This window comes from Ornithorhynchus anatinus, chromosome 16 (genome assembly GCF_004115215.2).
Source record: "Ornithorhynchus anatinus isolate Pmale09 chromosome 16, mOrnAna1.pri.v4, whole genome shotgun sequence".
In the NCBI taxonomy this organism is placed as follows: Eukaryota; Metazoa; Chordata; class Mammalia; order Monotremata; family Ornithorhynchidae; genus Ornithorhynchus; species Ornithorhynchus anatinus.
Genome location: NC_041743.1, coordinates 33,706,982 through 33,722,355, shown reverse-complemented (window position 1 = coordinate 33,722,355; position 15,374 = coordinate 33,706,982). Strand labels below are relative to the sequence as shown.

Below are 15,374 nucleotides of genomic sequence, written 5' to 3'. Positions count from 1 at the left end.
GAAGAGAATGAGTGAAGTGTTTTTAAGATGAAGAATGTTAGTTCGTTATAAAAAGCATTTCCCAATAGTTAGGGTCATAAACTTCAGGGGAGAAGGTATAAAGGGATATTGAAGGACCTCAGTTAAAGAATTAGAGAGTGATTATCCATCGGATATGAAGGGAGAGAGAACTCCAGATGAGGGAGATGGGAAGACATTTTAGCTTGAGGGAAAAGTATAAGCAAAGGCTTTAGACAAGAATCTTATGCGAGGGACAGTGAGGAGTTAAGCTGAAAGGAGTGGAAAACATGAGAAAAAGAGGCAAACATGGATCCAGAGTTATGAGTGAGTGGGAGAGGAAGGTAGTGATGCTGAGTCACTGAACAGAAAGTTTCTTTAATTTTAGAACTTGGGGGGTGGGGGAGATTTGTGTTTTCATTTCATTTTCCTCTCTCCTTTGTGGGAATGTAACTAGAGGCCATGACATGTTAGTGGAAGAAACTCCCAGAGGAAGCTAAGCAGAGGACTAAAAGGCAGTAAAACCTGGCACTGGTATCCTTTTCACAATTTTTAAATTCTGCTCTCCCTCTCATGTATAGGTGGAGCAGGAGCCAAAGACTCCCATGTCCCTCTAATCATCAACTTCTCTTCTACAAATACTGGTGGCCTGAAGAAGTTTATTCATAAATCAGAGAAGAGAAAATAATTACATTAGGGAAGATGTGGTTTGTTGCAGCACTTCCTGGAGTGGGGGCTCTCTAATATCTGGCTATAGCAGAAGAGGAGATAACTTTTATGATCTGAGGGCCCTGCGTCTCCAGAGTGCCAGACACAGTTCTCCTGCACTCATTTGGCAGAGGAGGGCCAGAGGTTTTGGCTATTCTACTTTAACAATAATCCATTCAGGAAAGAAATGGCTTTGGGATCATACTGACAGGCGGGGAAGAACCTTAGAGAGAGAAAATTTGTGCCAGGCACTGAACTGAGTGCTGGTGGTATTTGTAAAATAAGTTTAGGGCAGAGTTTTGCATTTTCTGTTTCATTTATCCTTCTGGCTTATGTGTTTCTGGGGATGTGGAACAGGTGATGTTTATGGCAAATTTTTGATACCCTATACTTTGACTAGAGTGTTTAACTCCAAGTCTAGGTCTAAGGCTAGGTGCTAGGTGCCAATGTTGGAGTCAGGAATGTATATGTAAAATGAGTACACTTTTAAAAGAGCCCCTGCCTGGGAAGGAACATTATCTGTATTGCATCACAAATCTGCTGTCACATGAAAACACACACACACACCCTCACATACACATTTTTGGACTGCCAGATCATGGTGATCGAAGATGACTGCAGGAATCAGTAACACAAACCCAACTAGTGGACCGGTTGGATAAGGAGTTTCCGATATTTTTATTCCATGATGCCTGTTTCATCACATATATATGTAGATGTCCTTTAACCTCAAAGATGATGCTAGTTATGACGGAGTGTGCTAAAAAGATGGGGGTGTGACTGGTAGTCCCTTCCACACTGTGCATCCGTAAAAACAATCAGTCAGCAATATGTAAGGAGAGAACTAGTGGAGGACTTTGAATTTAATGGCCATGAATTTCTGTTGGAGGTGGAGAAAACTGGACACTTTGGAAGGGAGTGATGTCTTCTAAATGGCATTCCAAATAGACCCCAGAGGGTAGGACAGATCGAAGAAGGAAGAGGCTGAAGGTAGGGAGACCAGAAAGGAGGCTGATGCACCTCCTGATGCTAGTCCAGCTAGTCCAGCTAGTCCAGCTAGCATGAAATAAGGGTTAGAGTGAGGGTGGTGGCCATAAGGATGGAGAAAAAGGGCCAGACCTGGAAAATATTGGACAGGAAAACCCCAGAGGAATTGAGACAGCGTGAACGTGGGAAATGAAAGCCAGAAATCCTTTGCAGTACTATTGCATTTGCTAATTGCTGCTATTGAAGGTGTTTTCATTTCTGCCTTGTGATATTACGGTCTTATAAAACCAAAGAATAATGGAGCTGGAAGGCATCTTGAGAGTTCACCTGGCCCAGCCCCGTGCTCTCAGGAATGTGAACAACTAAACCGTTAAAGATAGGTGATTGTCTACTCCTGTCTTTAATAGAGAGGCAGCATGGCCCAGCGGATAGAGCATGGGCCTGAGAGTCAGAAGGACCTGGGTTCTAGTCCTGGCTCCACCATTTGTCTGCTGTGTGACCTTGCAAATCATTTCACTTCCCTGTGCCTCAGTTACCTCATATGTAAAATGGGGATTAAGATTGTGAGCCCTATGTGGGACTGGGACCCTGTCCAAGCTGATTAGCTTGTATCTACCCCAGATTTTAGTATAGTGCCTGGCACATAGTAAGCGCTTAACAAAACCATAAAAAATGATTCTGTGATTTGGTGCGTCCTATCCTTAATTGGTGCTTTGGGACTGCAATGCCCAGGTACCGCCCATATGCATGACAAACCAGAAAAGGGTTCAAGCAGGATGGGTCGCTACCTCACACAGAGTTTTAGCACATGTGCTGCTGTTCCAGTGAGCTCCTGGAACTTTAATAATAATAACGATAACAACAACAATAATAATTGTAATAATAATATTTGTTAAATGCTTTCTGTTTGCCAAGCACTGTGGCAGATACGATCATAAGGTCAGACACAGTCCCTGTCCCACATGGGGCTCCCAATCTAAGTAGTCTCCTAACCCTTCCAGGAGTATGAGAAAGCTGCATAAGCTTCGTAGTGTTGGTGGCACCACCTCCTCGACTCCCAGGATGAAATGGGGATGAGGGGCTGGAAGCATTTCCATTCTCAGCCTGAGCCTAACAACATTTGGTTTTGGGACTCCACATAGGGCTCTATCATCCTGTCAGATTTTAGATGGGAGGCAAACAATTCTTTCCATCGGAAATTTCCCATTTTCCTTATTAAGATCAAAGATTTACAAATCGAGGGGTTGCTTCTGGAAAGATTAGGTTTTGAGGAGTCTGTACACAACGAGTCTAAACGAGTCGTGTGCTCAGGGTGCGGTGCTGGAAGAATTCCTCAGTCCTCACAGAGAAATTTTACTTGAGGCAGTTCTCGAAATCACCATTTTAGAATGAAAACTAGGCTTCTGCTCTAATTTTGAAGGATTAATTTCTCCCTATATGTTGCCAGGACATGTTCTCAGGCTCTGACTCCAGGCCATGAGGTGGATTCTACTAGTGAACAAATCAGAGATGGATTATTTTGAATATTCGATTGGTACTCAACAATCCGATGTTGCTCCTTTTTTCTGGAGGGAGACTTAGTTCCAAATAACTGTATGCTCCCTCCACCCCCACCCACTGGGATCAAATCCCCTATTGATTGAGAGTCTCGTCTCGGGGGTCTCCAACTTCTAAAGTTGAGTATCAATCCATCAACAGTATTGAGCACTTACTATGTGCAGAGCACTGTACTAAGCACATAGAAGAGTAAAGCACAACAGAGTTGACAGACATGTTCTCTGCCCATGACGACCTTACAGTACAGACTGGAAGGCCTACATAATAGCCACTGCTCAATAAAGCAAATGTACTTGAATTGATAAGCTCCTCTTTTGTATTCTTCAGAAGCTAAAAACATAATGACTTTTGTTAAAGTAACTTAGGGAGAGTGCAGATGTTTTTTTGCCTCTTCATTGATGGACAGGCTCTGTGCTAAGATTAACTCCCTTTATTTATTATGATTGTACTGCCTGGCTGGAATTGGGAACAGTGAGACCTGTTTTGATAAATGGATTTAAGTCGTTACTGTATTTCTAAAATGCCTGACAGCAAAACCTGTTGAAATTCTATCCAGAAATTTGTTATAACCTTGGATAATGGGGAATTTATAACCCATCAAACCCCCACAAAGAAAAATAAAGCTAGTCCCCCACCAAGTGACTGGTAAATTTTCAAATTTATTTCAGTGGCTATTCGAGTGATTTGTTATATCTTTTCCTTTCAATTTATTGTTTTAATTTTTAATACCATATGAAATCTGAAGAGAAATATACATTTGAAGGTATGAAATGTCTATTATATTCAAGAGCTGTAACGTAATGAGGTGAAGCGCTGGGTAAACTTTCATTTTGGACCCCCAGCTGCATGGCACAAGCCAAACATTGGTGGAAATTGTGCTGTACAGGCAGGATGAACATTTTTGAAGGCACGTATCAATAATTCCTCCTCAAGCTTGCCCCGGAAATCCCCCCCCGCCCCCAATCTACAGAGCTATTGGACTGACAAAGCATTTTGGATGTTTCCATCTCCAGCCATCTCCCTGGCATCTCCGCCCCCCAGGGCTGTCTCCAGCATCTAGGCAGTGTGGCAGAGGATAGGTGTCACAGGCCAATTAGAAGTCATTTACAAGATGGCATTTTTGCAGCAGAAAACTAGCACATCCTTTTTCTCTGCAGTTTTTTCTTGCTGAAAAGTATTTGTAGTAAATATTAAATTTTAGTAGGCTAAGCAGTCACGCATGTATCGTAATGTCATTAAAATACTGACATGCTTCCTGTCATTTTTTGAACTAATCATTAGGGTTGCCCCCTGCAGAACCAGCCAAGGAGACGCAATGTCGTCTTGTGCCTTAGCAATGAGGACCCTGCTGATGCCTTTGCTGTTATTCCCTTTTTAAGGAACGAGGTTCACATTAGAGGGTTTTTTCCCCATTTTATTTCGTTGCTGTTATGCATATCTTTCTCCTTCGATACTGTGGAGGGATGGATGTATTCCAATTTTGCACTCAGACTACTGCGCTTTTAGAAAATGTTTCCATTTCATTTAAAAATTTCAGATGCTACTGCCTTTCCCCACAACCCCCAAGCATTTTTGATAAAATCCAACCTTGAAGGTTACTTTAAAATATTAAATGTCAAAAACCAATACTTCTGCAGTAAAGGGCAGAAAATCATTAATTTATTATAAATGGCCTCAGCTCAGCAGGTCCAAGTAGGTAAACAAATGTGATCAACGATTGAAGCACAGTATACTGCAGAGTCATTTTGGCTCTTGCGTTAGCCTTTCTCAGTAAGTCTTCAGCTGGCTCTGAATCAACAGAGTAACAGATTGGGAGGATGGAGAAGTCAAAGGTAGATGAGTATTAAACCAGAGAGCAAAGTTGTCCCTTAAATGATTTCAAAAGTTCTGGCTGGGACTAACCCTGACCTTCATTCTCATTGTCCAGTGACAAAAAATCTAGGCTCTGAAAATGTTTTCTCTCTTGGTCCCTGACCTTTTCCCTACCCTCCTTTTTGAACTTCTCCTCACTTTCCTGGGAACCCTTTTTAGGCTAATTGCTGGACAACATCAGCCATTTGATGGCAAACTTATTTCCAGGCAGATAAATCAAACTATGCAAATTTAAATATGCAAATGATGAGAAAAATACCTTTTTTAGTAAGGATTTGAACAGTGCCATAATTTTAGAGGATTATGCAAATTAGTGGCATAGGAATGTAAACTTTAGAAATGTTCTATTCTCCCTATGGCTCCCTTCGCATAAAGAATATGTTTAATTCTACTTTACAAGTCTTGCAGAAATAAAAATATTCTGTTGGCAGAAGAAGACTGTGATGGTGCTCAGCTGCTACTGGAGATGGGACTGAGGTCTAGAGACTGAGAGAGAAGTTTATTCTTCCTGCTCTTGTTCCCTGGGCACACCATTGCCTAGAAATAAGGGGCCTATATTTTCCGGAATGATAGCCAATTAAAAGCCAGCAACTTAAATTAGATAGAGGGGAACCTGGAGAAAGATCCATAAAGTTATTCAAGCTGAATTTCCTTTATTTCAACTGCGTTCTCACAGGAGTTGATGGTCCAGGCAATAGGAAAACAAGCTACCTAGCAAATAATTCCTTAGTTTATTAAAATAAGGGTTCAAAAGAATGAATTAAAGCAGAGTGCTGCCAGGAAAAGTGCTTGCTTGTAGACTCTTGGGAGTGTCACTTTAATTATATTTAATAAACTTTTTGAGAAATGTCAAGGTGAAGGTAGAATTTTTGTTCTATACTTCTAGTGGAAAATAAGTCTGTATTTTCAAAGTAGCTCAAACCCATGAAGCATTTTTAAAGATTAGTTTTAACTCCCTCAGTCACCTATTCTTTCTCAACTACCTGTTTACACAGGATCTTCCGTTCTCCACTTTCCACCCACCTCCTATCTTTTCTACAGAGCTGAACCACACAAGCTCAACTATTGTCTTTCTCTCTTGGGTTTGTATTTTTTCTGACTCTTTGTCTTCTCTAGGTTTGTTTTCCTGACCCTATTTCAAAGCCTTTTATTTGGTCTAAGATTCTTTCACTCTCTGTCCTTCTGTTTATGTCTCTGTCTCTACAAATGTCTCTGTGTACCCTATTTCTGTTTCCCTCTGAATCCATTTCCTGTGAAGTATTTTTTTCTCCGGCTGCAGCTCTCTGTTTCTTCATCTTTCTATAGGTCCCACTATTTTATATCTGTTCCACATTTGTCTATTCCCTGGCTCCGTTTTGTGCCTTTCTGTCTGGCTTGCTTTGGATCATCCTGTGTTAGTATGGTTGTGTGTTTCTGTTTTCTTAGTGTGAGCAGTTGCAATGTGTTTATTATCCTACATGTGACTGCGTACTTGTGCTCTGTACCATTTTTTTCTTTGCTATTGCTGTTCAGTATGCCCTGAACAGTGGAGAGATATTTCTATAACTACAAAGATGAAAACGAGATGGTAAACACTGATTTTCAATGTTCCATGACATATGTTCAAGATTTCATATCAGGTTTTACTGTATATTTTGGGTTTATTTTTACTACAGCTCTAGACTCTAAGCTCGTTGTGGGCAGGGATCCTGTCTTGAAACTCCGCTCTACTGTATTCTCCCAAGCACTCTGCACATGCTAAGCGCTTAATAAATATGCCTGAGTGACCAATGAGAGGTAGCATTATAAGAGTCAAAGCACTGGAGTTACATTCAAGAGATCTGAGCTCTACTAAGTATCCATTTCTGACATGGAATTGCTTCTACCAATTTTATTATACTTTCTCAAGCGTTTAGTACAGTGTTCTGAACACAGTAAACTCTGGATAAATACCATCGATTGATTAATGTAAAAAACTTTTCCTCAAACATTGTGGATTTTAATTCCCACAATTTACCTACTTCACATGGATAGTGGGAAGATTTTTGAAAATGGCCACAGAAGGTATTCCATGAACACTGGACATTAAAGTGATGAGAAGATCTACTATGTAGGATTACACAAGAAAACCATCCTTAAGCAGTTGCCTATTATCTCTCCTCAGGAGGAATGAATAAAGCCACTCTAACATTTCGCTTTTGGACATTATGATCTTAATTTGGTTAGTAACTTCATCAACAGTAGTTTCACAAGCATCTGCTCTATCTAAAAATCAATATGGATACTGGGGATTTCATCTCATATTTCAGAGTGCTCTTCTCATTCAATTTTTTTAAAACTTCAATTACTCACAATACTTTAAAAACTTCTGTCTCTTGGAGATGTAACTTCCCAGTCAAACCAAATTGTCATATAGTACTGTAAAAGATGGGATCTCTTCCTGATTGTAAAAGTCACTGTGGTTTTCTGTAATAGATCAGAACTGTTTCCTCACCAACTCCACCATTAGTGGGAGGTTAAAAATATAACCTGTTCTCTTAATACAATGCCTTGCAAAATGAATTAAGCGATTCTTAATTTTTTGTGCAACATTTCATTTCTATATTTTGGATATCCAGAGAGCTCTACTCATAAACAAAGAGCAAGTTTAATCCAAGTTGAGGAAGCACATCATCTCACACTTCTTTCATTCCATTTTAACGATCGAACTAGCTTGCCTTGCCAGCTCTAATAAAAAGGGTGAGTAATTTGAAAATAATTCAGATGACCTAGTTTATAAGGTCATCCCAAATTAGTTTATCAGCAGAATCTGGATACCATCAAAACACAATCATATCTAGTATCTCTTTGGGATACAAAAATCATACGGCTTGTGGAGAGAAAGTTGAGATTTCTGCCAGAAAAGCAGGGCTTGTAGGTTTATTTGTTTGAAGTGTTAGTGTTAGCTTGACTGAAAGTAATACTTGGCTGCAAAGCAGTCTTTATCCCTTAATAAATTCCTAATCCTGTTGCCTATGTGAACCAGAGAACAATTTAAAGACACAGCTGACAAAGCAAATCAGAATGAGTTCCTGAGAGAGGAAAAAAGGTCCAATAATTGTATCTTGGGAGGGAAGAACTCTGAGTGCTCCATTTGCAACAAATGTTTCCATGTAACTTTAATGAGAAGTTTTAAGTACTTATCAGAAGTTGCTCAACAGAAACAAGGAATCATGTTCAGGGCTCATTATAAAATGCAGTTTTGATAACATCCTTCAAGAAAAATTGCCAACTGATTTTGACTTAAGTAAAGGCCTAACTCATACATAATCGAGCCTCATTTCCTGCTAAGAAGTAATGGACCAGGGCGGCCTTACATTTCTGAAGTTCCAAATATTATGGGCCAATCAATCAGTCAATGGTATTTGTTGAGTGCTAACTGTGTGCAGGGCACTGCATTGAGCGCTTGAGAGAGTACAGTAGAGTTGGTAGGCACTCACTATCACTGCCCGGAAACATTTTCACAGGCCAGTGAAATTTTCAATGACTTTGCCTATTTTTGCCCCTCCCTCATAAATTTGCCCACTGTCATTTACTGCTCCCAAATCCCTGAGCTGAGAGTACTCAAGTAACTTCTCATTCATTCAATCATATTTACTGAGTGCTTACTGTGTTCAAAGCACTGTACTAAGTGCTTAGGAGAGTACAATATAACAATAAATCGACACATTCCCTGTCCACAATGATCATTACTCCAAATGTCTTTGAAAAAGGGCAATGTAACGGGGAGAAAAAATATCTTGTAGGATCCTTGTCAGGTTTCTTTTATCCGTGAATACATGGATTCAAATTCAGATAACTAGGATAGCAATTTTATAGTTCAATTTAAGTAGAAAAATAAGTGTAGAGCTTTTCCAGATGTAGTGCTCAATATCTCATTTAGGCTATGTGACTCCTGTCTCCCACAAGGAAATAAAAATCGGATGGATTTAACTTGATCATTTGTTCAGTTGTAGTGCGGAATTAGAGAGACAGGAGCACTCAGGCCACTCAGTCCAACAAATCTCAGCAACCCACACATAACCACCTCAACTCAATCACTTATTCACATTCTAAATTCACCACCTCCCCCTGGGCCTTTGGTCAGTCACCCACAGATACCCATTCACTCAAACACTTCCTCATACATTCAGTCATCCATCCCACATACTTAATCACTCATCACTCAGCCACTCCCTGTCCCTTTATTACAAGGTCCAGTGAGGTAGAAGGTAGAGAGATAGCAGGCCAGGTTGGAAGGAAGGGCCGGCTCAGTCAACGGAGCAAGGATGAGCGGCAGGAGGTAAAAGGAAGTGGGACAGTGAGTGAGGCAGCAGCAGCCACAGGAGGGTAGAGGGTCAGACTTAACCAACAGGATCCCCTGCAATGATCACATTTTGATGCTTCTTCTGTCCCAGTTGTATAAGCATTGTATACCAGGGTAGACCAAGCAGGCAGTGACCCTATTCCATTTTTAATGTGTGTGAGTGCATAGATATTTATATTTATAAATATGAATATATATATAGATATCTACACACATACATAAGATATATATATATATTTGTTATGAAATTTTTAATCTCTGGGTAATAATATTGCTATATAATAAATAGGTTTTGACTCCAGGGGGCCCCTCACAAAAAGAAATCTCTATCCCCAGTTTTGCATCTGAGCAATTTGTTTTTTAACACCCCAGATTCTTAAATACCGAGGATTTGCACATGACTGGATCAGGAGAAAAATTGTAAATCAAAAGCCTAATCCTCTGTTTGAATCCTTTGTTTGAATAATTCAAGAACCCCACAAGTTAGGGAAAAAGGAATATGGAATATGGGAATTCTGCCCATCTCTTTCTCTGAGGTAACTACTACATGATAACCCTGGTAACATTCCCTGACACTCTCCCCATTAATTTATATTGTAGCTCAGCTGTGCTAAGACCCTATTCATGAAAGCAAATGGTTTCCTGAGTTGTGCTAGGTTGGAGGGGAAGCCCTAGTCCATTGTTTTCAGGTGATTTCTTACCAGAAGGAAATAGGAGAGTAGGAAGGGGATGATAGGTGCAGAGTTGTGGAGAAGGAGAGGAGATAGAGGTGACCGTAATGGAGATATCAAGCAATCAGTTGTATTTACTGAGCACTTACTGCACTTTCAAACATTCACTGGAACCTTAAAGGAAGTGTACAGAGCACTGTACTAAGCACTTGTGAGAGTACAATATAAGAGAATTGGAAGACACATTCCTTGCCCACAATGAGCTCACAGTTTAGAGGGGAGAGCCAGACATTAATATAAATACATTACGTATATGTTTGTAAGTTCTGTGGGGCTGAAAGGGAGACAAATAAAGGGTGCAAATCCAAGTGCAGTGGAGTGGGAGAAGAGGTAATGAGGGAAAGGAAAAGGTAAGGAAAGGCCTCTAACCAAGGGAAGGTACTACCCAATCATAACAGGAAAGAGAAGTGCATGTGGCATATAGAAGCTTCAGATTCCAATCGGAACTTTAGTTAACATAAATTTTCAGGAATCCTGCCTTGTGTACATGAGAATGGGGACAATAAGGAGTCTGGTGGAGGAGATGGGACCTTTTCCCCTTATTTCCCATTGAAACAACAGTTTTAAAATGTGGATTTCACAAATAATGGACTTGGTTAGGGAAACCAAGAGGCACAACTGTATTATTAAAGCTTTCACCATAATGAAGCCTGTTTCATTAATTAAGTTGAAGTTCGAATCCCGGCTCTGCCACTTGTCAGCTGTGGGCAAGTCACTTAACTTCTCTGTGCCTCAGTTACCTCATCTGTAAAATGGGTATTAACTGTGAGCCTCACGTGGGACAACCTGATTACCCTGTATCTACCCCAGCACTTAGAACAGTGCTCAGCACATAGTAAGCGCTTAACAAATACCAACATTATTATTACGCAGATCCCTCAGATAAAATCAGTTGATTATCGGAATGAACAAAATGTGTAAGAACACTGGCAGCAGCAGCAGCAACCCACTCAATGGAGCCTGTTGCAGTGTAGTGGCCTCCACTACACCAATCAGTCACAATCTCCTATTACCTATGGTTATAACAAATTTCTGGATAAAATTGCAGCAGGTTTTGCAGTCCAGCATTTTAGAAATGCTGTATACTGTGTGCACAGTAAGCGCTTGGGAGAGTACATCATAACAGAGTTGGTAGACACGTTCTCTACCCCCACCCACCCCTCATGCTAACAGGATTCCCACAGGCCGCTGCTCCAACCCTGCTCAAACACTGTCAACATGAGGCCTTCCCAGCTTTTCGAATATCGGGAAGATCGTGGCTGTGGCTATGACTATTAGGATGAACGGTGAGGCGCCTGTAACTCTTCCTCTAGGCAAAGTGCCCTATTGCCTTTGTCATATTTATCATCGTCCTTTTCTCTTATATTTTTAGGTTTTCATCTTTCCTTACATGTCTGTTGCCAACCTTCCTCTCTAAAATGAGAAAACTGAGACACCGAGAAGTTAAAAGGTCACACAACAGGCAAATGGTGGAGTTGATACAGGTCTCTGACTCCCAGACCCGTGCACTTTCCACTAAGTCACAGGGCTACTCGGAGGAATTACTCATTACTGATCCGCACCCTTTTCAGTATCATCATGTTAAGTCTATTTCAGTCACAAATAACATACTTCAATATTTGCAGCAATGGAAACATTTTAAAGAGCAGCAGCCAGTATAGCTTAGAAAAACAAAACAGAAACTATTTTAAGCAAAACCGTGGCAAATATAAGAAAAGCAGCATATTACAGTAAAGTTGAAATGAGAATGCAAACTGATAAGGCCAGTACTAAATTTAAGAATATATTTAATGGTGAATGTCTTGATGTATTTGTTTAACAGCAGGAAATCTTCTGAACCACTGAAATGTGATTTGTTTGGCCCTAGGCAGCTGCCACATGGCTGTTGATGTCAACTCTAATAAGTAATAAATCCAGGTTTATAATTCATATGGATGATTGTGGAGGTGGAATGAGTGGGAACACAGAAAGATTTCATTCAAAACCTGGAAGTGATGTTAGGTACTGTATTATTAGATGAAGTAAGGAATAGTGTTCAACGTGTCAATTCAATGTGTTGCTTTACGTCAACTTACAGTGTGGTTTTATGAAACTCGAGACTAGATTTTTACCTTATTGTCATACATATAAGATAGAGATTAGCAGGGATGGATTTAAGGGGTGGAACAATTTAGAATGATGCATGGAGAGAAAGGAATTAGAAGTAATGATTATTTTTTAGGACCTTTTTGGGATAAAGAGCTGAGTCAGATGATTTAGTGGGTTTTTTTTTATTATTATTATTTTTAACGGGAAATATTTTTATCAGCGATCTGGTCAGGAGTTTAGACTGCCAGCTAAGCAGATTAAAGTTCTTGGGAGAAAGTGCAGTCATTCTCGTTGACTCTCTTCGTTACAATAATGAAAACAAAGAATTCTGTGGTCAAGTGAGACTTTTCCCTGTTATCCCTTGCTTGTTTGGCTGGATGAGAAATTATGTAGTTCAGTTTTACAAAGAGTGAAGCATTTTTCTAGATGTGCAACTTTCTTCCAGGAAGAAACTAAATAAAAATTCATTTATTTAAATATGATTTCATCATATAGTATACCGTTACTTTTTTTAAAAATCTCTTCTATTGACCCGAGTGAACAGGGAATCAAGAGCAATGACTGTTGGAGTTAGGCCATCAACAGGGGAGGTTTCTGACCAAAGGTTTCTGACAGTAGCAGCAATCTTGAAAAACAGCTGGTTGGCCTGGGGCAGTGGCTACCAGGAAACTGCCTACCGGGTTGTGGTTTTTCAGCACAGTGTCAGGATCACGCTGCAGTCACTGTGGCCAGAAGCGTGGCCTACATATGAAAAATCTTTCCTTGCACCTTTAGACTGTAAACTCTTGTGGGCAAGGACCATGCCTGTCAACTCTGTTGTATTATACTTTCCCCAGCACTCAGTACAGTGCTCTAGTCACAGTAAGTGCTCAGTAAATGCCACTGATTGATCATTGCATCTTGGAATATACTGCTTCCCTGACTGCCTGCCTACTTGCTTGCCATACTGTGTCCCAGCGGGGAACACGATGGGCGTGGCATGGGCAAGAGAGGGACAGCAGAGCTAAGGACACCATGAACGCTACAGCCAAGGATCTTTCGCATAGATCCTCAGGCCGGGAGTCTCAAGACCGAGGCCTGTCCACTGAACTCAGTGAGAGATTCCATCATTTACATTTTTCATGACGCCCAGCTAAATTTACTTTAAAAGGTTTTAGCAATCGAGGTGGCCAAGTGGTGGTGTTACAGGATGTGATACTGAGGTACTAATCTCCATGTTGAAAAACTGTAATGCTTTACCCCATTTTATGAATCCTCATCGTCAAAAGGATGTTAACTAGCGTATTTTGTGCTTGAGTCCCCCTGTTTCGCATATCCCTGTTAGATTGTGAACCCTATGAGGGACAGAGACCATGTCTAATTCCCACCTACGTATTCTCTATCAGCACAATACCCTGCACACAGCACTTCATAAATACTATTCCCTCTACTCCCTAGAAATCGATAACATACACACCCTCAGAAACGGTCTAACGGAGCTCTTGCTTTGAAGTTCGGCAGTAGCCTTTAGATGAGCACTGTTTCTTGTATGTGATCACTGATACCAACCATGAAATAACCTGGTTATAATAATAATGTTGGCATTTGTTAAGCGCTTACTATGTGCAGAACACTGTTCTAAGCGCTGGGGTAGATACAGGGTCATCAGGTTGACCCACGTGAGGCTCACAGTCTTCATCCCCATCTTACAGATGAGGTAACTGAGGCACAGAGAAGTTGTGACTTGCCCACAGTCACACAGCTGTCAAGTGGCGGAGCGGGGATTCGAACCCATGACATCTGACTCCCAAGCCTGGGCTCTTGCCACTGAGACACTCTGATACCCCCTTGCTAGGCAATGTCTGGGGAAAATAGAACAATACACATTACTATGTGGGAATATGTGTGAGGCTGGGAGCTGAGGGAACTAGTTCATCATTTTATCCATTCTCTTTCCCGAAGCTGTGCCAAGGATGGTCTTTTCAGTTTCACAAGAACCAATTCTTAACTCCAGTCCTCATGCGTGGCCGTACCATTATGGGGGTTTCGTGTAGCATGGAGAAAGTTCATTGTTCCTCCTTGGAAAATTTACAGTCTATGCATGGGCCTTGGAAAAGTTGCTAAAGCAATTTCATAGTTAGGGGAGGGGTGGCTCTCCTTGATGAGTTTGAAAGGAGAGGATGCAATTATAATAGGTCAGTTTAACTTTCCGTTATAATTTCACACTTTGAGAAAGATGGGTTATAAAGGGCATATTCAAAATCCCAACTAGATACACCCACAGTGGATGCCTAATGCCAGTGTTCTCTTTAGTTTCGTTGCTTTTCCTCTAATTAGCCGGACCATTCGGGTTTTGCAACACCAATCAAATTCAGTGACTGTCTCTTTGACCCTCATCACTTTCTTCCCCCAAATTTACCATGGGCCGTTTCCAATTTAAAATGTTCATCCTGGCTTCACAGTCCTACATCAATTTAGCTGGAAGCTAGCATCTGTCTTGTCCATTTTCCTCATTCCATGCCAGTCCATTGCTCTCTGTTCACTGTCCTTCCTGTCCCAGTTTTCTCTCTTGTCACCTACATTTCACACACCCTCTCCCAGGTTACTTTCTGATCAACACTCAGACAAATTTAGAACCAATCTTCCCCGAGAAGCCTTCCCGGTTCACGCACGAGAAGTATACAGCTTTACCCAACAACGTATCTATGGATACACTACTATGTATCCATGTACTACCAATCTATGGATAACTCAGCCTCGTTCAAGCACAATCATTTGAACTTCTTGTTGTCTTGACTATTGGACTGTAAACCGAGGAGAGCGAGGGCTGTATCTTACCTAAGTTACGTATGTACCAATGGGTCGCTCCTTGTTCTGTGCCAGGAAATCTGTGGAAGTTCAATAAATTTTACTTAACATAAATTTATGGAGAAACACAAATACACTTAAATGGCTCTCGTCTTCCATTTTCATGTGGACAAGATTCTGCTCATATGCATTCCCTTGAAGAGATGTCTTTTCTATTTTACAGTTTTGGCACTGAATTCTTAAGTACTTGGGTGAGCTAGGCACCACAGAATTAGAAGAACGGGAATGTGGCCAAAGAGGATGTGAAAAAAATCCAAATTATT

The 15,374-nt window shown here is 40.8% G+C and overlaps 1 protein-coding gene across 1 annotated transcript in view; it reads right to left on the bottom strand.

Moving 5' to 3' along the window:
- Nucleotides 1–15,374, bottom strand: part of STN1 (STN1 subunit of CST complex) — a 47,612-nt gene that overhangs the window by 29,978 nt on the left and 2,260 nt on the right. The window contains exon 2 of the mRNA XM_007667651.4: nt 15,082–15,131. The gene's annotated coding sequence lies outside the window, so the exon portion shown is untranslated. The remainder of the gene's footprint in view (nt 1–15,081; nt 15,132–15,374) is intronic.